This window comes from Impatiens glandulifera, chromosome 1, assembly GCF_907164915.1.
Source record: "Impatiens glandulifera chromosome 1, dImpGla2.1, whole genome shotgun sequence".
Taxonomy (NCBI): domain Eukaryota; kingdom Viridiplantae; phylum Streptophyta; class Magnoliopsida; order Ericales; family Balsaminaceae; genus Impatiens; species Impatiens glandulifera.
The window spans coordinates 59941160-59960894 of NC_061862.1; the positions used below are offsets into that span (position 1 = coordinate 59941160).

At 30.5% G+C, this 19735-nt stretch overlaps 1 long non-coding RNA gene and 1 pseudogene across 1 annotated transcript; one reads left to right on the plus strand and one right to left on the minus strand.

Annotated features, from left to right (window-relative positions):
• Window positions 1-1635: 1635 nt before the first annotated feature.
• On the minus strand, window positions 1636-4879 carry LOC124929283 (annotated as a pseudogene).
• A 379-nt stretch (window positions 4880-5258) lies between these two features.
• Window positions 5259-6045, plus strand: LOC124918778. Its single transcript, XR_007097519.1, has 5 exons — window positions 5259-5342; window positions 5430-5542; window positions 5617-5680; window positions 5790-5849; window positions 5966-6045. It is a non-coding gene; the product is annotated as an uncharacterized LOC124918778 (long non-coding RNA).
• Window positions 6046-19735: the final 13690 nt, after the last annotated feature.

The window sequence follows — 19735 nt, forward strand, 5'->3', positions numbered from 1 at the left end:
AAGATAAAAGGGCATAACCAAAAAGATACAACTTTTGGTCCCAAACAAGTCAAATAAAAAACTCAAATTAGGAAGAACCTTTAAACCCCAGAAAAACTCCGTTTGAATCTCCGATCGTGAGTTTGATGAACCTGCGCGGCTGTAGGCGAAAATCTGCTACAAGATTTTCTGTTTTTTCCTCTCTTTTAATTTTTGACTTCTGCTTCTTGATGACGACAACCGCTCTTTAAATACTAGAGCAATTAGGTTATAACATAACCCTTTAAAATATTATAATACCCTTAATGAATTAAAAGTAAACTTGAACCATTATTGGGCCTTTTTCATAGTTGGGAGACCAATAAAACCCAATAAACTCCCTCTTCACAACCATAGGAAAGATGTTGTCAACCCAGCAGTTGAACAACAAAACTTGAACTTGATTTGAGGTAGTACCTTATTCATCATATCAGCGCCATTATCGTCTGTATGAACTTTTTCTAAAATCAACAACTTTTCATCTAACGCATCCCGTATCCAATGATACCTTACATCAATGAGTTTAGATCTAGAATAAAATGTTGAATTTTTCGCTAGATAAATAGCGCTTTGACTATCACATAGAAGCACATACCTTTCTTGCATAATATCAAGTTCAAATAATAACTTTTTAACCCAAATCAGCTCCTTACAAACTTCCGTTGCTACAATAAGTTCACCTCCGCGGTTGACAACGCAACACACTTCTGTAGTCTCGATTACCAAGAAATAGCTCCCCCTCCAAAATTAATCAAATAGCCTGAAGTAGATTTTCTTGAATTAGCATCACCTGCTATATCTGAGTCGGAATAACCAACTAAATTCAAATTCTCATTTCCAAGTCAAAGTGTCATACTTGATGTGCCTTTAAGATATCTCAATATCCACTTCACCGCTTCCCAATGTTCTTTTCCCAAATTTGAAAGAAACCTGCTGACAATACCAACAACTTAAGCTAACCATATCATACATAAGACTACCAACAACTGAACTATGGGGAACATTCTTCATATATTCCTTCTCATCATCATTAGAAGGACTATATTCGGAGCTCAATTTAAAATGAGCCGCTAAAAGTGTGCTGACACTTTTAGCATTCTTCATATTGAATCTTTGTAACACTTTCTCAATATATTTTTCTTGAGACAAATATAACTTTTTCATCTTTCTGTCGCGACTGATTCTAATTCCAACAATCTGCTTTGCTTGTCCAAGATCCTTCATTGCAAAGGACTTCCCTATGTCTTGTTGTAACCTATCAATTCTCGCAGCACTTTGACCAACAATAAGCATATCATCAACATAAAGTAACAGAATAACAAAATCATTAGGAGAGAATTTTTGCACAAACACACAATGGTCAGAAGTAGTCTTTTTATATCCGTGCTGCTTCATAAATAACTCAAACTTCTTGTATCATTATCGTGGAGCCTACTTCAAACCATACAAACTCTTATTCAACTTGCAAACACAATTCTCTTTACCCTTGACCTCAAAACCATCAGGTTGATTCATATAAATCTCTTTCTCTAAATCACCGTGAAGAAAAAGTCGTCTTCACGTCTTCAACTTCCAAATCAAGACTAGCTGCCAAACTCAATATAGTTCTGATTGAAATCATCTTAACAACAGGAGAGAAAATTTCGTCAAAGTCATTTCCCTTTCTTTGACTAAACCTTTGACAACCAAACGGGCTTTGTATCGTGGAGCTGAAGTATGATCATCTTGCTTCAGTATGTATACCCACCTAATCTTCAAAGCTTTTTTTCCTTTTGGTAATTTTACCAACTCAAAAGTATGATTATCATGTAGAGATTGCATCACATCTTTCATAGCATCAACCCATTTATGCTTGGATTCACTCTCCATAGCTTCTTCATATGACTCTAGCTCTCCCCCATCAGTCACTAAAATATATTCATTAATAGAATATTTCGTAGAAGGTTTTCTATCTCTTGTCGATCTTCTAGATGAAATTGTAGATAATTTCTCTTGCGTGTTACTAATATTCTCCACTTGAATGTCATGTTCATCTTGACACTACAACAAAACATGCATTTAGTGACACATAACTGCCCACGCTTATTAAGCGTCAGCAAAAGTTTAGAAAATAATTTTTTTTACCTACCTATGACAACCTTTATAATTTTTTATTTATTTATATTTTAAAAAATTCTTATAAGCAAATGATTATTAAACATTTCGTTTTAATATTTTTTTATGTTTTATTTTTAATTTTTTAAATACTTTTTACAATATAGTCGGTTAATCATTAAATTAAATATGAATTTATTACTAATATAAAATAATTAAATAAAATTAAAATTAGATAAAATAAAATAAAATAAATTAAAATTGTAGATAAATAATATAATAAATTAGCTAAGTAATTTATTTGTAATTTACATGTCAGAATCAAACAAGACCATTATTTTAATTATTGTTGGTTATCTCATTATTGGATAATTTTTTTTTACTTTGTTTTAATTTTATTTGATTAAAGGTCACTACCATTCTCATATAAAGAAGGCCCTTAATTTAATTTTTGTTGCCAGATTGAAAAATGAAACTAGAGGGGTCCAACATTAATGACTATCCAATGTTTTGACTAATAATGTATATCATATATTTCATTGGGTTAACTTTTAATATTTAATAAATAAATAAATAAAAATATGAATACATAATAATTACAATATTAAAAAAAAAATTAAACAGTTTTTATTTTCACTCTCATCCTTAACTAATTAGTCTTAAAAAAAAAATTGTAAAATTATAAAATTTTTAAATATTTGATCAGTTATAATTTTATTACAAACTAGTCAAATTATTTAATATCTAAAATAAAATAAATACATTTTTCATCGTCAACTTTTTAATGTGTGAAATATAAAGAAAACTAAAAATTGGACATCCACACGATGAGATAGATGAAGTTAAGTAGAGAGAGGGTGATAAAGTTCAAATCCAGATGGCAACTCTGTTAATCTCCACATAAACTCAACTTCTCACCTTCTAGGTTTTCCTTCAACTTCTGATCTTCCGCCGATGACTCCGACGACGCCGAAACTAAATCCACTGCTGCTGATGCATCATCATCATCAGATCCAGACAGTTTCGACAACAAACTCTCTCAAATCAGGTTGCGTTACCGCAGCGGATCTGGAAAGAAGGCTGAGATTCGCAAGAGCCGAAAAGGACATAAATCATCTCTTCTACAAGGTCATTGCAATCAACGGATGTTGTTCGAAAGGAGATGATCTCGAAAGCTCTTAGTTGACCTAATTTAGATTTGAGAAGCCACAGGTATCTTCCAACCCTCCTCCTCTGCGTTTTCCTCTCATAATTTGACTTAGGGGATGACAAATGTTTTGAACAACAGGAAGGGGAAGGTAACTCAGTAGTAAACAAACGTCTCTACCTAGTTTGGTTACTCAACTTTCAAATACCAGTTGCAGGCAATGGCTGAGGAAGAAGTCAAACATAACAGGTTAATAATTCCAGTTCATTCCTCTTCTTTGCTTTGATAGAACATTTGCGAATGTCTTCAGATCTCAGAAACGTAGTACATCCTTTTCTCAAAATTTAAAATTAAAAACTCGCGATTCACCATCAACATCAAACCTCACACATTTGACATTCCTTTTCTTTTTCCCATCCCTGCATTTTATTCATAAGTAAGACAACGGAACATATGAATTATCAGATCAAATCTTAAAACAGTTTACTTACAGTGTATGATTATTGATGCCATTGATAAAACGGGCAATGTTGCTTCTGTTATCAGCTGATAACGAGACTTCTTGAGACTTCTTGATGGATCAGAAGCATAAAGCAATGTCATTATGCTATCTCCATCATCATTTTCGCGCTTCTTCAAATAATCAACATCTCCAACATATTCCGATATTATAGTCAGATCCTTTATCTGTCTATCCACTTCAACAGTATATCTATCCAAAACAACAAGGAAGAAAATCTTGAAACCAATTTTTCTGTACATGTGTATTCTATTCTTTATAGAAAAGGCATAAACTACAATTAACTCACCCTTCAATTGGGTCATAAACAACCATTAGGGGGAGGCATTCCCCTCTTTCCATCATGCTTTTGCACAAATTTAAGGCTTCACAATCCTATTTTGACAGAACCTGCACAATTTCAAATATATATATATATGAATTTTTACTATCCAATCGATTGAATTATGGAAGCCTCGATCTTTGTTAAGACATTTTACCTGCACTCCGCTATGCTCCAAAGCAGCAGAATTTGCGAATCTAGGAGCCATTCCGGGCATGTAAGTGAGCTCGTTTCTGTAATCAGCTCCGGTTGATGTAAGAGTTGTTGCCAGCGAGGCCATTTGTTCTAATCTCCTAGTGGGATCTTCAGTTGGAATGTAGGGCAGCAACCTTCTTCTCTTCTTTAATGATGAAAAATTGACTGTTCTTTTTCTCTTCTTTTTGTTTTCTGCAAGTATTATAGAGATAAGAGAAATCTTCAGTTCATCAATGGCATCCTTTTTAATTGCGAAAAATATTTTAATTTTTGTTTATAGAGGTGTGTTAAAGAAACAAATTGATTATTCTATTTTTGTTGTGTTAATAACTTGATAGCAGCATGATTAATTGATATTCTGTTTTTGTTGTATTAATAATTTGTGACAGGCACTTATCATTTGTGAACAGGAACAAGAACTTCAATTTGATTTTCAGCTTTATGGGTAAGAACTTACAGTGGTGGTCTCTCTTTTTAGCCATTCCAGTTCATCCCTCTTATTTTGTTTGATAGAACATTTGTGAATGTCTCTAGATCCCAAGAAACGTAGTTCATCCTTTTTATGACCTAATAATGTATCCATTCCCAGGATTTATATAGTATTACAGTAATTACATATAGATAGTACCTTCTAGATATTAATGTCTGTCTTCTTGTATTCTAGATTCTGAGGATTAGTTTCAATGAGATTGTCAAGATTGATATGTTTGTCTATGCTTTTGGAGATGAGGTAAATTTTTTAATGTTTTCCTTCATTATGAACCATATATTGTATTAACACTTCTATAAACAGAATGTAAGACTTGTCAAGGTTGCTCTTAGGATTGGTGCTGGTAACATGGTAAATGCTATTCTATGAAAGTTTCACATAAGATACTTCTTTTAAGAAGAAGAAAAACTTATTTTATTCCTTGCGAGGAATATGCATGATCAATATAACTTAGTATAGTAAGTGATTCTGCAGGAAAGGAACTCACTTCCATTGCCAAATATACAAGGAGATGTGCGTCGTGTGTGCTCTTGCAACAATTTATTCACATCTAGTTGTATGCTCATAACCATCACTACACTCATTTATAATATTATTCATTCAAATGATTTTTTTCCTCTTGTTTATATTTGTTTTTTTGTAGTGGATGGTGAGGCGATGGATACAGTATCTTGGACGCGATAAAATAGTGAAGTAATGGTGTGGAACAATAATCACTAATGGTGTGGAACAATAATAACCCAGCTTCAGCTTGAGGTTCATATGCGAACAATTATTATTTTACTACAAAAATACATTTAGTTCTTATTTTTTTGAAATCTCTATCTTAGGGGCAAACAACATAAACAGGGTTTCACAAGAGCTGATCTATTGAAGTGTCTTGAAATGATAAAGGTATTTTTGTTGTTAACTTCAATGTATATCAATTTTGTTTGGTTGTTACATTTGATTCCATTTGAATCTTTCCCTTAACTTTCTTTTTCCTATTATTACTCTTCTTCAGGTTGAACATGAACTTTCTCCGCATATGTCGAATTTTGCTCGAATAAGAAATTGGAAACAGGTAAAAGAAAATAAAATAGAGTTAATTTTAGTTTTATCTACATTTCTTTATTGGAAAATTTTATAATTATTAAGATCTAATCATCTAAGGTTTTTAAATTTGGAGCATTTTAAAAGTGCATTACAGGTAAAGATTTTATTATGAATCCACAAACTGATGATAGCATTGATGATGGTGCATTGATGATGGTTGGGCTGAAATCTATTATTATGAAATTTGTAATATGATAGATAATTTTGAAATTTGTAATAGGATAGATTATTTTGAAATTTGTAATATGATTTTGTGAAATAATACTATGGGAGAAAATTTACCTTTCTTTTTTTATTGTTTAAAATGTCAATAATGAGAATAAATAATTCTATAAATGTCATTTTTAATGATTATTTACCTTTTTTTTTAAAATATAAAATAAAAATATAGAGAAAATTGATAATATAAATTTAAAAAGCAAAAATAAAAAATAAAATAAAATTGTTAAAAATTAAATGGGTTTTTAGCGACGCTTAAATTACTTTTACCGACGCTTAAATTACTTTTACCGACGCTTAAATAAGCGTTGTTATAACTTGCGCCGACCCTGCTTATGGCGACGCAAGAATAAGGGTCGGTGATATTTTTGGCGACGCTTTTAAGGGTTGGCAGAAGTCTTTTTAAGGGTCGCCAGAAGTCTTTTTTGTTGTAGTGTGAGAATCATCCTGTTGCAGCTGATTTTCTGTTGAACTAGGTGATTCAGATAATTGAACTGGATCTGAATCTATCCACTCACATTTTTCCTTCAACTCACTATTTTTAGCTTTATCAATGTTTTCAATAGTCTCATCTTCATAAAAGATGACATCACGACTTCTGACAAGCTTCTTTGCAACTGGATCGTATAATCTGTAACCAAATTCATCTAGGCCATAACCCAAGAAAATGCATTCTCGACTCTTCATATCCAACTTTGATCTTTTATCCTTTGGAATATGAACAGAGCACCTGCATCCAAATACTCGTAAATGATCATACAAAATATTTTTACGAGTCCATACCTTATTTGGAACTTCACCGTCCAAAACTAGTTTAGGACTCAAATTAATAACATGTACTACTGTGAGTAATGTTTCACCCCAAAACGTTTGAGATTAATTTGCTTTTGAAAGCAAACATCTAATCCTCTCAACAATTGTTCTGTTCATCATTTCTGCAAGGCCATTCAACCGAGGAGTCTTTGGAGTTGTTTTTTGATGTTTAATCCCTTGTTGTCTACAGTATGCATCAAATGGACCACAATATTCACCACCATTATCACTACGAATGCACTTGATCTTCTTTTCGGTCTCTCTTTCAACAAGAGCATGGAACTCTTTGAACTTGTAAGACCTCATCTTTAGACTTCAAAACATATACCCAAAGCTTCCTAGAATGATCATCAATAAATGTTACAAAATGAAGAGCACCACTAATAGTTCGTATCTTTAAAGGACCACAAACGTCTGAATGCACCAACTCTAAGACTTTTGACTTTCTTGAAGGAAGATTATGCTTGAACGATACTCTAGTTTATTTTCCAGCAACACAATGAGAACATTTCTCCAAATCGGTCTCACTCAAACCAGAAATAGCATTTTTCTTAACCAACAGATTCAATCCATTTTCACTGATGTGACCAAGTCTATTGTGCCATAATTTGGAAGCATCTTTACTCCGTACAACATTCACACTATCCTTGCATATCGAAGTTTGCATCAAATATAAATTAGAATATTTTTCTCCTCGAGCTATAATCAAGTTACCTTTAGAAAGTTTCCATTTTTCAGAACCAAAACTACCCGTGAAACCATCATCATCAAGTTTTCCAGTTGATATCAAATTCAGCCTAATATCTAGAGCATGTCGAACATCCTTAAGTAATATTTTCGACCCATTACCAGAATCCAAACAAACGTTACCAATACCAATAACCTTACTTAAGTCGTCGTTAACCATCTTCAATACTCCAAAATCATCTGAAGTATAAGACGTAAAATAGTCTTTCCTTGGCGTAACATGTAAGGAAGCTCTAGTGTCAAACACATAACTCGACTCATTACATACAATGTTGATTGTATTCTCGTCGTGGACAGTGACGAGATCATTTCTATTGACACCTGTTCTTCTCCAGTATCTTTATTTTGATTAGATCCGCTCATTTTGCGTTTTAGCTTAAAGCATTCTTTCTTAATGTGCCCCTTTTTACCGCAATGATAACATTCAGCTGACTTGTACTTTGATCTGGACTTACTTCGACTCTTATGTCTCGCATTGTCTTTTCCACCCTTGTTCATCTGTCTCTCCTATTTTTAGTAACCAACACATTTGAATTTATTGAAGACCCTTTAGATTCTCTTCTCAATTCCACATTCATGACCCCACCTTTTGCCATATGTAGAGTTACTGCACCATTAGCAACAGAATTACAAAGAGAAACCTTAAACGTTTCTCACGAATCAGATAGAGTAGTCAATAACCAAAGTCCTTGAACATCATCTTCAAACTTAATTCCTCTGCTTGACATCTGATCAAGAACACCCTGTAACTCATTTAAATGATCAGTTATAGAAGCTCTATCATTATATCTCAAATGAATTAATTTCTGAAGCAAGAATAATTTATTACTTCCAGTCTTTGAAGCATATAAATTTTCAAGTTTATATCATAAAGATTGTGCATTTGTCTCATGTTGGATATGATTGTAAACATTCTCTTCAATAAACTGACGAATAAAAAACATACCTGTTCATGCTCAAAATTCCATTCCTCGTCAGATTTAGATGCAGGTTTCTCACTACCAAAAACGGGTAAGTGTAAAGCCTTAACAAATAACAAATCCTTCATATTTCCTTTCCAAATTTGATAATTTGAACCATTGAGAAAAATCACCCTACTTGTGTTTATCTCCATAATTCAATCAAGTCCTAAACAACTAACTAAACCCTGATACCACTTGTTAGGAAAAACGTATATTATATTTTCTACTTGATTGAAAAACTTAGCAGCATATAAAGCACAAGTAAAAGCGGAAACAAATAACACAATGCACACACAATATTTTTACATGGAAAACCTCCTCAAATTAAGGAGTAAAAACCACGGGACTTTACGTCCAGTTCAAGCTTCACTATAATCAGAGTCGGGAATACAAACAAGGTATAACAACCTTTTAATACCATAGAAAGATAAAAATGACAAAACAAAAAAGATACAACTTTTGGTTCCAAACAAGTCAAATAAAAAACTCAAATTAGGAAGAACCTTTAAGCCCCAGAAAAACTCCGTTTGAATCTCCGATCGTGAGTTTGATGAACCTGTGCGGCTGTAGGCGAAAATCTGCTACAAGATTTTCTCTTTTTCCTCTATTTTAATTTTGACTTCTACTTCTTGATGACGGCCTCTCTTTAAATACTAGAGCAATTAGGTTATAACATAACCCTTTAAAATATTGTAATACAAATTAAAAGTGAATTTGAATTATTAAGCCTTTTTTTATAGTTGGGAGCCCAAATAAAACCCAAAGTTGATGTTTAAGATTTTTGTAAAGGAATATCAAAATTAAGATTATATTTAACAACATTATAAACTTAAAATTTAAAGAGTTGTCACAGATGAATTTTAACTTGAACTAAGAAATGTAAGAATTATTAATAAATGTTTAGTTAAGTTTCCCATGTTTGAGGAAAACCTCAACCACCTCATTCGTTTACACATGCATCACATTCAGTCATTAAAATAAGGATGTCTATTAAAAATAATCGTTTCACCAAAAGTAATTACTACATATAACCTAGGATTTGAACAGCGATGTAACAGCTGATAGCTGTTACAAAATTTATATTTCACTTTGTACCACCTTCACAAAATAAGTGTATTTTTCACTTTCTTTTTATTACTTTTGATTTATTTTATAAAATAATTAATTTTTGTAAAGATGACACATTGTGGAATATGTTATTTGGAAAAACAGATTTGAACCCGATTTGAATAGTCGAAAGTATTAAAGTTGAACCAATACCATTTATTTAAATCATTAACCCGTGACTTAGATCTTTAAGAAGGTTGCCAGCCTATGAGTATTTTAATTGGAGAAGATTATAATAATCTAAAAATTGACACTACAAAACAATTTCATTGATTGTTAATCCTAAAATTTCAACAAAGTGAGATTTTTTGACATTACTATTAATTAAACGCCTTTTCAAGACTAGATTAAAGGACATCAGCATAACAGAGTCAAATATTGATTGGTTATTATAGTCTTCATTCTTATTTTTTCAATATTCTCTTTTATATCACATTAAAATAAGAAGGAAATATAAGCAAACAAACAAGCATAAAAGTGGAATATTAATAGACTATATTTCTGATGAATTTCTATGTTACTAGATCTGAGGGAAATTTGACGAAATGGCCTTACAGATTGTCTTATTTGATTTTTTACCAGCGCATAAAATTAAATGCGCTGGTGACACTTTTATATTATTTTGACGAAATTATTCCTGTCGCGAGATGCAACCGCCGGTTGTGAGACGCAACCGAATGCCAGGTGAAAAATCAACAATGCCTTGTGAAAAGTTTACAATCGCGAGACGCACTCGCAACCGGCATTCGCGAGACGCAATTTTTTTTTTTTTGAATTTTTTTTTTAAAAAAATTACGTCTCGCGAATGCCGGTTGCGTCTCGCGAATGTGGATTGTAATTGCTTCTAGCGATTGTTGACTTTTCGCAATGGGGGCATTTTCGTCCAAAAAAAAGTATCACCAGTGCATTTAATTTTATGCGCTGGTAAAAAATCAAATAAGGGTATCTTTAGGGTCATTCGGTCAAATTTTCCTAAATATAGGATTACAATTTGAAAAAGTTATTTGAGAAAAACTATAAAAATTAAATGAATGAGCGATGGTGGTTAATTTATTTCAATTTATTATATATCATTTTTTTATTGTAAATTTGACTAGACAAGGTATAATTATTTTTTTTTTGTATTTGAATATAAATTTAAATTAATATAGAGACTTTTTATTTGTAAGAATATAAAATAAATTAAAAATCTTAATATTTCATTTATGAAGAAACTTGTTATATATCTAAACTGAAGTAAAATCGTTTTGTTTTGTTATAGTTATGAATTTTGTATTAGATGGGAAATTAAATGAAGAAACTTGTTATATATCTAAACTGAAGTAAAATCGTTTTGTTTTGTTATAGTCATGAATTTTGTATTAGATGGGAAATTAAATGAAGAAACTTGTTATATATCTAAACTGAAGTAAAATCGTTTTGTTTTGTTATAGTCATGAATTTTGTATTAGATGAGAAATTTGACTTTAAATATGGACTTATTTGATTTTTTACCGACGTATAAAATTAAATACGTTGGTGACACTTTTATATTTTTTTACGAAATTGCCCTTGTCACGAGATGCAACCGTCGGTAGCGAAACGCAACCGGATGCCATGTGAAAAGTCGATAATGCCTTGTGAAAAGTCTACAATCGCGAGACGCAATTTTTTTTTTAAATTTACAAAAAAAAATTTGCGTCTCGCGAATGCCGGTTGTGTCTCACGAATGTTAGTTGCGTCTCGCGAATGCCGGTTGCGAGGTTGCGTCTCACGATTATAGACTTTTCGCAACGGAGGCATTTTCGTCCAAAAAAAAGTGTCACCGGCGTTTTTAATTTTATGTGCTGGTCAAAATATCAAATAAAGGCATCTTTATGGTCATCCAGTCAAATTTCCCCCTATATTTATACTATATATTATTTCAATTTAAATAATTTTTTAGAAATTAAAAGAGAATTAGCGTGACAACCCACAACCATGGTCCCCGCTTAAACTCAAGACGCTTCTAGATGAAATTGAATCCGTGACAAATTAGTCTCTTATGTGGATTCTTATCATTATACTACCTTGGTGGAGTCAATTTAAATATTTATAATCCCTCAAATTCACAATAACTAGATTTGAACTTTGATCTCGAGTAAAGAATGTGAACATTCTAACCCTTAGACGACTTGTAATTATTCAATTTCTTTTATAATTTTATGTATTTTGATGTTTTAACTTTTTGATGAGTGTGGGTTGATTCGTATATTGACCACTTTATGTCGCTAGGCTAGAAGAAGAGATTTTTTTTACTTATTTATACTCACATGAAAATACAAATCGTTGTGAGCATACGATCCGATGACATTCCATTAACTATTAACATTATAATTATATATATATATATATATATATAAACCAATGTATCTATTTCGATTTTTTTAGATTTACGAGGTTTATTCGTAAATAAATATTAAGATTTAAGAACATAATATAATTCACAAATAATACTTCCCTCCATATGAATTTGGATTTCATTTATAAATAATAAAAATAAATTATTTTTCTTTGAATCGAATCAAACAATAAGCATTTAGATAGAACTACACGAAACAATTAGACTTATTTAACAAAAATAATTCAAATTTCTAAAAACTCACTAAGTTCCTTAATCATAGAATATTGTCCAATATAAATACTCACAATTACACTAACATTATTTTTCTTCACCTTAGATTGAACCGTAATACAAATTGACTACTTAAATTCATTAAGTTCGATCTCAAGACGCCCTTGGTTCCTCGTCGACGTGTAAAATACCCGACGTAACAACTTTAATTGAACCAAATCAACTTCGAATAAGGCCGCAACTGTTTACCTATGAAGCCAATCACTGTTGCTTTAGAATAAATTTTCAAAGCTGAATGGACATGCCCTATTAGCTTTGGAAAGAAAGGTAATTATGATGACAGCCCACATAATTGGGCTTCTCAGACCAAAAATGTTTTAAAATAATAAAACATATAAAAGGAAAGATAGAAATAATATGTAAAAGAAAAAATAGGAAGAGAATGAGGAAATAAATATATAAAGTAAATTTAAGGCAATGTTTGGTTTGGATTATTTAAATAACCCAACCCATTCAAACATTATTTCACTTCTCCCTCACATAATCACATTACTCAATTCATTACTTAAAATATTAAAATATTTTGAATTTTTAAATTATTAATTATTATTTTATTATTATATATTATTACATTTTAAGTAATTTTATTAAAAATATTCTCATTTTTTCAAAATTATCATTGATTATTATTATTATTATTATTCATTTTTTTTCTAGATTATTATAAAACCTCAATGCCTAATAATAATTCTATTCGTTCAGATATTCTTTATAAATTGGGACAACAGTTTGACTGACAGATGATCGGAAAGATATGGATGCCCTTATGGCGGTTCTGGACTTAACTTTACGCCTAACTGATCCTCATTTTTTTTATTAGGATGAGAGTGGTACATTGTTTGATTAAAGAAGTGGTTTGTTATTTTTTCTTTTAGTTTTTTTTAAATCTAAAATATAACTATCAATTCATTTATTTAATCTAAAATTAATTTTTATTCAATATAGATAAAAAATCATTAAAGGTATTTTGATCTTTAATCAACAAAAACTGATTTTTTTTTTTTCAAAATTTTAATCAAACTGATTTCTTTAGAAAAAAACCATAAGAACCCAAATATCTCAAGTTATTTTAGTTATTTCAATTTTAATTTTAGACTATATGATTATTTCAAATTTAGTTATTTTTTAGGGTGTTTGATATGGTTATTTGAGTTTTTTTTTAAAAATAATTTTTGTGTAAATTTTTATATCTTAAGTTTGTTTGTTTTTTGTTATGTTCAAATAATATTTTACAATAAATAAATACTTTTCATAATAATTACATTAAGGTAACAACTTAAAGAATTTATATATTTCAAACTTTCAAAAATAATAATTGTAATAATATTTGTCAAGTGACTAGGATGATAATTTTTGTATAGATGACAACACACTCTTAGTGAGGATTAATCGACTCCCTTTCAAAATTATTTTACTTTTCAATCTAGATATTTTACATTTTATTTTAGTGATAATCGATCCCAAAAGACAGTAGATCGTAATTTAGCACCCAATGACACACTAATGTATGTTGATGGAAGATCAACAATTCTGAACCCCAACACATTTGCCAACATCATCATTCTTCTATTCGAAACAAGATCTAAGAAAAAATTCCTGACTTATTAAGATTCACTCGAAGACCGGAACATGCACCGAATACTCATAAAATACCCCAAAGGTGTTTAAAATTCTTGTAGGTAGCTAAATCATACTGAGCGTTTCATCAGCGAAAATCAAATGTGATATAGAAAAAACATATATTCTTGACCCACAACTCACTCCACGTACGAGTCCCGAGTTTTCTGCAAACGCTATCATTTTTTAGAGAGCTTCAACAATAATGAACAAGAATGGAGAGGGTGAATCATCTTGTCTAATCCCTCGGGAACTCTCAAAAAATCCCTAAAAACTACCATTAAAAATGACAGAAAACTTAACCGTCGAGAGACAAAGTCTAATCCACCCAATCCATTTCGCATCCATTCCTATTATGCCCATTACATCAAACAAAAACTCCCAACTAATGTGATCCTAAGCTTTTTCGATGTCTAACTTGTCAAAAAAATATTTGTCACTTCTTAAATTAGCTGAGTCAATACACTCATTAATTATTAATACGACATCATGTATAGACGATATTTGATGAACGTCATTTGATTAATATATATGACCGTCTCTAATACTTTTCTTAATTTGTTAGTCAAACATTTTGCGACAATGTTATAAATTGATTAAACGAGATTAATAGACATAAAATTCTTCACATCATTAGTCCCTAAATTTTATATGTGATCTATTTCCTTAAAATAATTGAGAAATTTTAACATGATGAAATTAAATGAGTTAAAAGTATAAATGTCTTCTTTAATGTGCACTTGGGTTCCTGCTTCCTCTAACATGGAGGAGGGGCAAAATAATAATAATAATTTTTTATTTTTTAAAATGACTGTTTTGCTCCTATATTTTAGGAATAAAGGGATCAAATGATTCTATCCTTTTAATGTGATGATAATGGTTTGAAGGCATGTTAGATATTTGATTTAATATTTAATCAAGTTTTGTTTCAATCATCTAATTACTTTGATGTGTTTCTTTTGCCTTAACAAAGGAATCTAGTCACAAAACAAATAAAGAAGATAAATAATGGATTGTTATTACAAAAAATAAAAAATTGTCAACTTTTTAAAGTTGTCCAATGAAGCAAATGAGTGAGTAAATCATTGATTGGTTATTATAGCCTTCATTCTTATTTTTTCAATATTCTCTTTTATATCACATTAAAAAAGAAGGAAATATAAGCAAACAAGCATAAAAGTGGAATATTAATAGACTATATTTCTGATGAATTTCTATGTTACTTAGATCAAATACAAAGTTCATGACTATAACAAAACAAAACAAAACGATTTTTAAAATGTTAAATGTATTTTTACTTCAGTTTGGATATATAACAAGTTTCTTCATTAATGAAATAATAAGATTTTTAATTTATTTTATATATTTACAAATAAAAAGTCTCTCTCTATATTAAGTTAAATTTATATTCAAATAAAAAAATGGTTATCCCTTGCCTAGTCAAATTTGCAATAAAAAATGATATATAATAAATTGAAATAAATTAACCACCATCTCTCACCCATTTAAATTTATATAATTTTTCTCAAATACAATTTTCAAATTTGCACTCCCATATACACTATTATTTCAATTTAAATATATTTTTTTAGAAATTAAATGAGAACTAGCGTGACACCTTACAACCATGGTCTTCCGCTTAAACTCAAAGCGCTTTCAGATAAAATCGAACTCGTGATATTTTGGTCTCTTAAGCCGACTCTTACCACTAAGGGTGAGCATAATTTGGGTTTATCCAAACCCAACCCTAACCCAAACCCAAAATATTAATTTGGGTTGGTTAATTTGGGTTGGGTTGAGTTGAAAATGGGTTGGTTTAATTTGTGTTGGGTTAGGGTTACCCAAGTTATATAAATTTAATTATCTATTATTAATTCAATATAAACTAATAATCTGCCAACTTTAAGTCGAACACGTTTTTGACATGTTTAACACGTTTTTCATAAGTTTAACACATTTTCACACGTTTAATATGTTTTAAATATTTTTAATACGTTTTCACACTTAAAACACGTTTAACACGTATTTGGCACGTTTAACACGTTTTTGACACGTTTAACACGTTTTTAACATGTTTAACACGTTTTCACACTAATAGCACGCTATTTTTTGCACGTTTAACACGTTTTGACATGTTGAACACGTATAACACAGTTTTGGCTCATTTAACACGTTTTTAGTACATTTAACACGTTTTGGTATGTTTAACATGTTTTTCACGTTTTTGACATTTTAACACGTTTAACACGTTTTTGGACATTTAACATATTTTTGACATGTTTAACATATTTTTTGCACATTAACTCATTTTGACAAGTTTTAACACGTTTTTTTGTACATTTAACACGTTTTGGCATGTTTAACATGTTTTGACATGTTTAACACGTTTTTCACGTTTTTGGCACGTTTAACACTTTTTCACGTTTTGGCACATTAAACCTGTGAAAACATATTAAACATGTCAAAAATGTGAAAAACATGTTAAACGTGTCAAAAACATGTTAAACGTGTCAAAACGTGCTAAAAATGTGGAAAACGTGGAAAATGTGTCAAAACGTGTTAAACGTGCCAAAAACATTAAAAACGTATCAAGAATGTGAAAAACATGAAAAACATGTTAAACGTACCAAAAACGTGAAAACGTGTCAAAATGTGTTAAATGTGACATATTCGTGAAAAATGTGTCAAACGTGTTAAAAACGTGTTAAACATGCCAAAAATATAAAAAATATGTTCAACGTATCAAACATGTGTTAAACGTGCCAAAAACATGTTAAACGTATCAAAAACGTGTGAAAATGTATTAAACGTGTCAAAAACGTGAAAAACGTGTCAAAATGTGTTAAACGTGTCAAAATGTGCCAAAAACGTGGTATACGTGGAAAACATGTTAAACGTGTTAAAACATGCCAAAAACGTGGAAAACATGTTAAACGTGTTAAAAATTTGTTAAACGTGTCAAAAATGTGGAAAACGTGCCAAAAACGTGTTAAACATATTAAAAACGTGTTAAACGTGTCAAGAATGTGAAAAACGTGAAAAACATGTTAAACGTGTCAAAATGTGTTATGATCGTAAAAAATGTGTCAAAAACGTGTTAAACATGCCAAAAATATATGTATAAAAAAACACGTTCAACGTGTCAAAAATATGTTAAACGTGCCAAAATGTGTTAAACGTGTCAAAACATGTTAAACGTGTGAAAAATATATTAAACGTATTAAAAACGTGAAAAATGTGTTAAACGAGTCAAAAACGTGTCAAAATGTTCCAAAAACGTGAAAATTGTGGAAAACGTGTTAAACATGTCAAAAACGTATTAAACGGATAAAAATGTGTTAAATGAGTCAAATACATGTTAAATGAAAAAATAAAAATATGATAATTTGGGTTACCCAACCCATATTAGTAAATAATATGGGTTGAGTTATGGGTTGGGTAAATTTAATTTGGGTTGAATATGAGTTGGGTAATACGGGTTAGGTTTACCCGTTTGCTCACCCCTACTTACCACTGGGCTACCTTGGTGGGGTCAATTTAAATATTTATAATTCCCTCAAATTCACACTAGCTAGATTTGAACTTTGATCTTGAGTACAGCACGTGGAACAATTTAACCTTAGACGACTTGTAATTGTTGAATTTCATTTATAATTTTAGCTTGCATTAAGAATGAGGGGTAGTAGAAGGACTCTCAAATCTGGGTCAGTCAAATAGGGACGAGCTCTATCCACTGCCCCGAGAGTTGACCAACGATGTTAAGGCTCATTTAGTAGATAGCGAGCAACGTTGATGAACTAGTCTTTTACTTATTTATACTCACATGAAAATACAAATCGTTGTGAGCATACAATCCGATGACATTCCATTAACTATTAACATTATAATTGACACAAATAAATAAATAAATATATATCAACCAATGTATCTATTTCGATTTTTTTAAAATTTACAATGTTTAATTCTAAATAAATATTAAGATTTAAAAACATGATATAAATCATGAAAAATACTTCCTTCTATATGAATTTGGATTTCATTTTTAAATAATAAAAAATAAATTATTTTTCTTTGAATCGAATCAAACCACATTTAAATAGAACTACACGTACAATTAGACTTATCTAACAAAATAATCCAAATTTCAAAAAAACTCACTAAGTTCCTTAATCATATAATATTGTCCTATAAAAATACTCACAATTACACTAACACTATTTTTCTTCACCTTAGATTGAACCATAATGCAAATTGAGTATTTAAATTCATTAGGTTCGATCTCAAGACGTCCTCGATTCCACGTCGACGTGTGAAAAGCTAACGTAACAACTTTAATTGAACCAAATCAACCTCAATCATTTTTATTTCTGTTCTTAATTCTTGATATAGCCACAACTCCAGGACACGCCTCCTACGTTTGAAATTTAAAAGATTTAGATTCGACATGAACCACCTTCGTTTAATCGACCCTAAAGACTATTTCCTAGCACATACCACTACTGCATATGTCTAAATGTTAGCCTTATGAGGATCTGGTTGCACCACTCTAAGCTTAGTTTGCTGCATATGTTGTGTGTTAAGTAGAGACATCTACTTCATTCGATTGTTTACACAGAGTCTAGTTGATGGCCGATCCCTTTCTACAATCCTCCATCTACCACCAATGAAATTCATGGTACAACTTATAGCCTACCCGCAACTAGATTTTAGAGACGCCTTTAAGGTTGTTGAGAAAGCCGAATGAAGACCGATATCTGATTTGACCATTTGACTTCTCCTAACCCTCTCAAGATAACCTGTTTCGTTTTACCCTTAACACTCACCATAGGTTGTCTGTCCACCAAGCAGATCGCATGACCACGCGAACTAACTAAGAATCATTCTTTTTAAGAGACTTTAAATGCATCAAAGATATGCTTCCAATAACTATGATTCTTCATAAAAAAAAAAAAAACATTTTTTTTAAAACTCCAACAAATCAAAGATCAAAAAAAAATTGAGTATAGATAGGCCAAGAAAAGAGACCTTGAATGGTATACAAAGATTGAGAAAAAACTAGAAAGAACTCTTACCATATTATTATTCTTATTAATATTAATATTATTATTATTATATATATATATATTTTGGTTGATTTTTTTTATTATATATTTTTTTTATTATTATTTTGCTATTACGACCAGCATTATTATTATTATTATTTATTAATTTTGTTTTATTTTATTATTATCATTATTTATTTTATTTTACTTTTTGTTAATTTATTTTACTATTACTATTATTATTATATTTTTATTTTTATTTTTGAGTTTTATGTAAAAAAAATTAGATTTATTTTATCTTTAATTAATTTTAGAATGGATTGATATGATATTTTTTCAAAATTAATTGTTTATATTAGTCTAATTCAATGAACCTATAAATAAAGTATGTAGGTTCGAGATTATTCTTAAAAATTATAAAGTGATGGTAAAAAATGAGTGTTTACACCTACCACCACTACAAAGGTATGAGCTTCGATCGCACAAGATGCATCACTACGGGCCTAGTTTGCTGCCTAGGTTGTATGCTACCCGGGTCCTCTCTTTCCATTGATTTTGGACACAAAATCTAGTCGAGGACCGACACTTTTATAGAACCCTCACTCTACCATCAATCATATTCACGGTACAATGCATAGCCACCCCAAATCTAAGCACGTGAGGTGTCCTTAGGGGTTGCTACGAAAGCCGATTT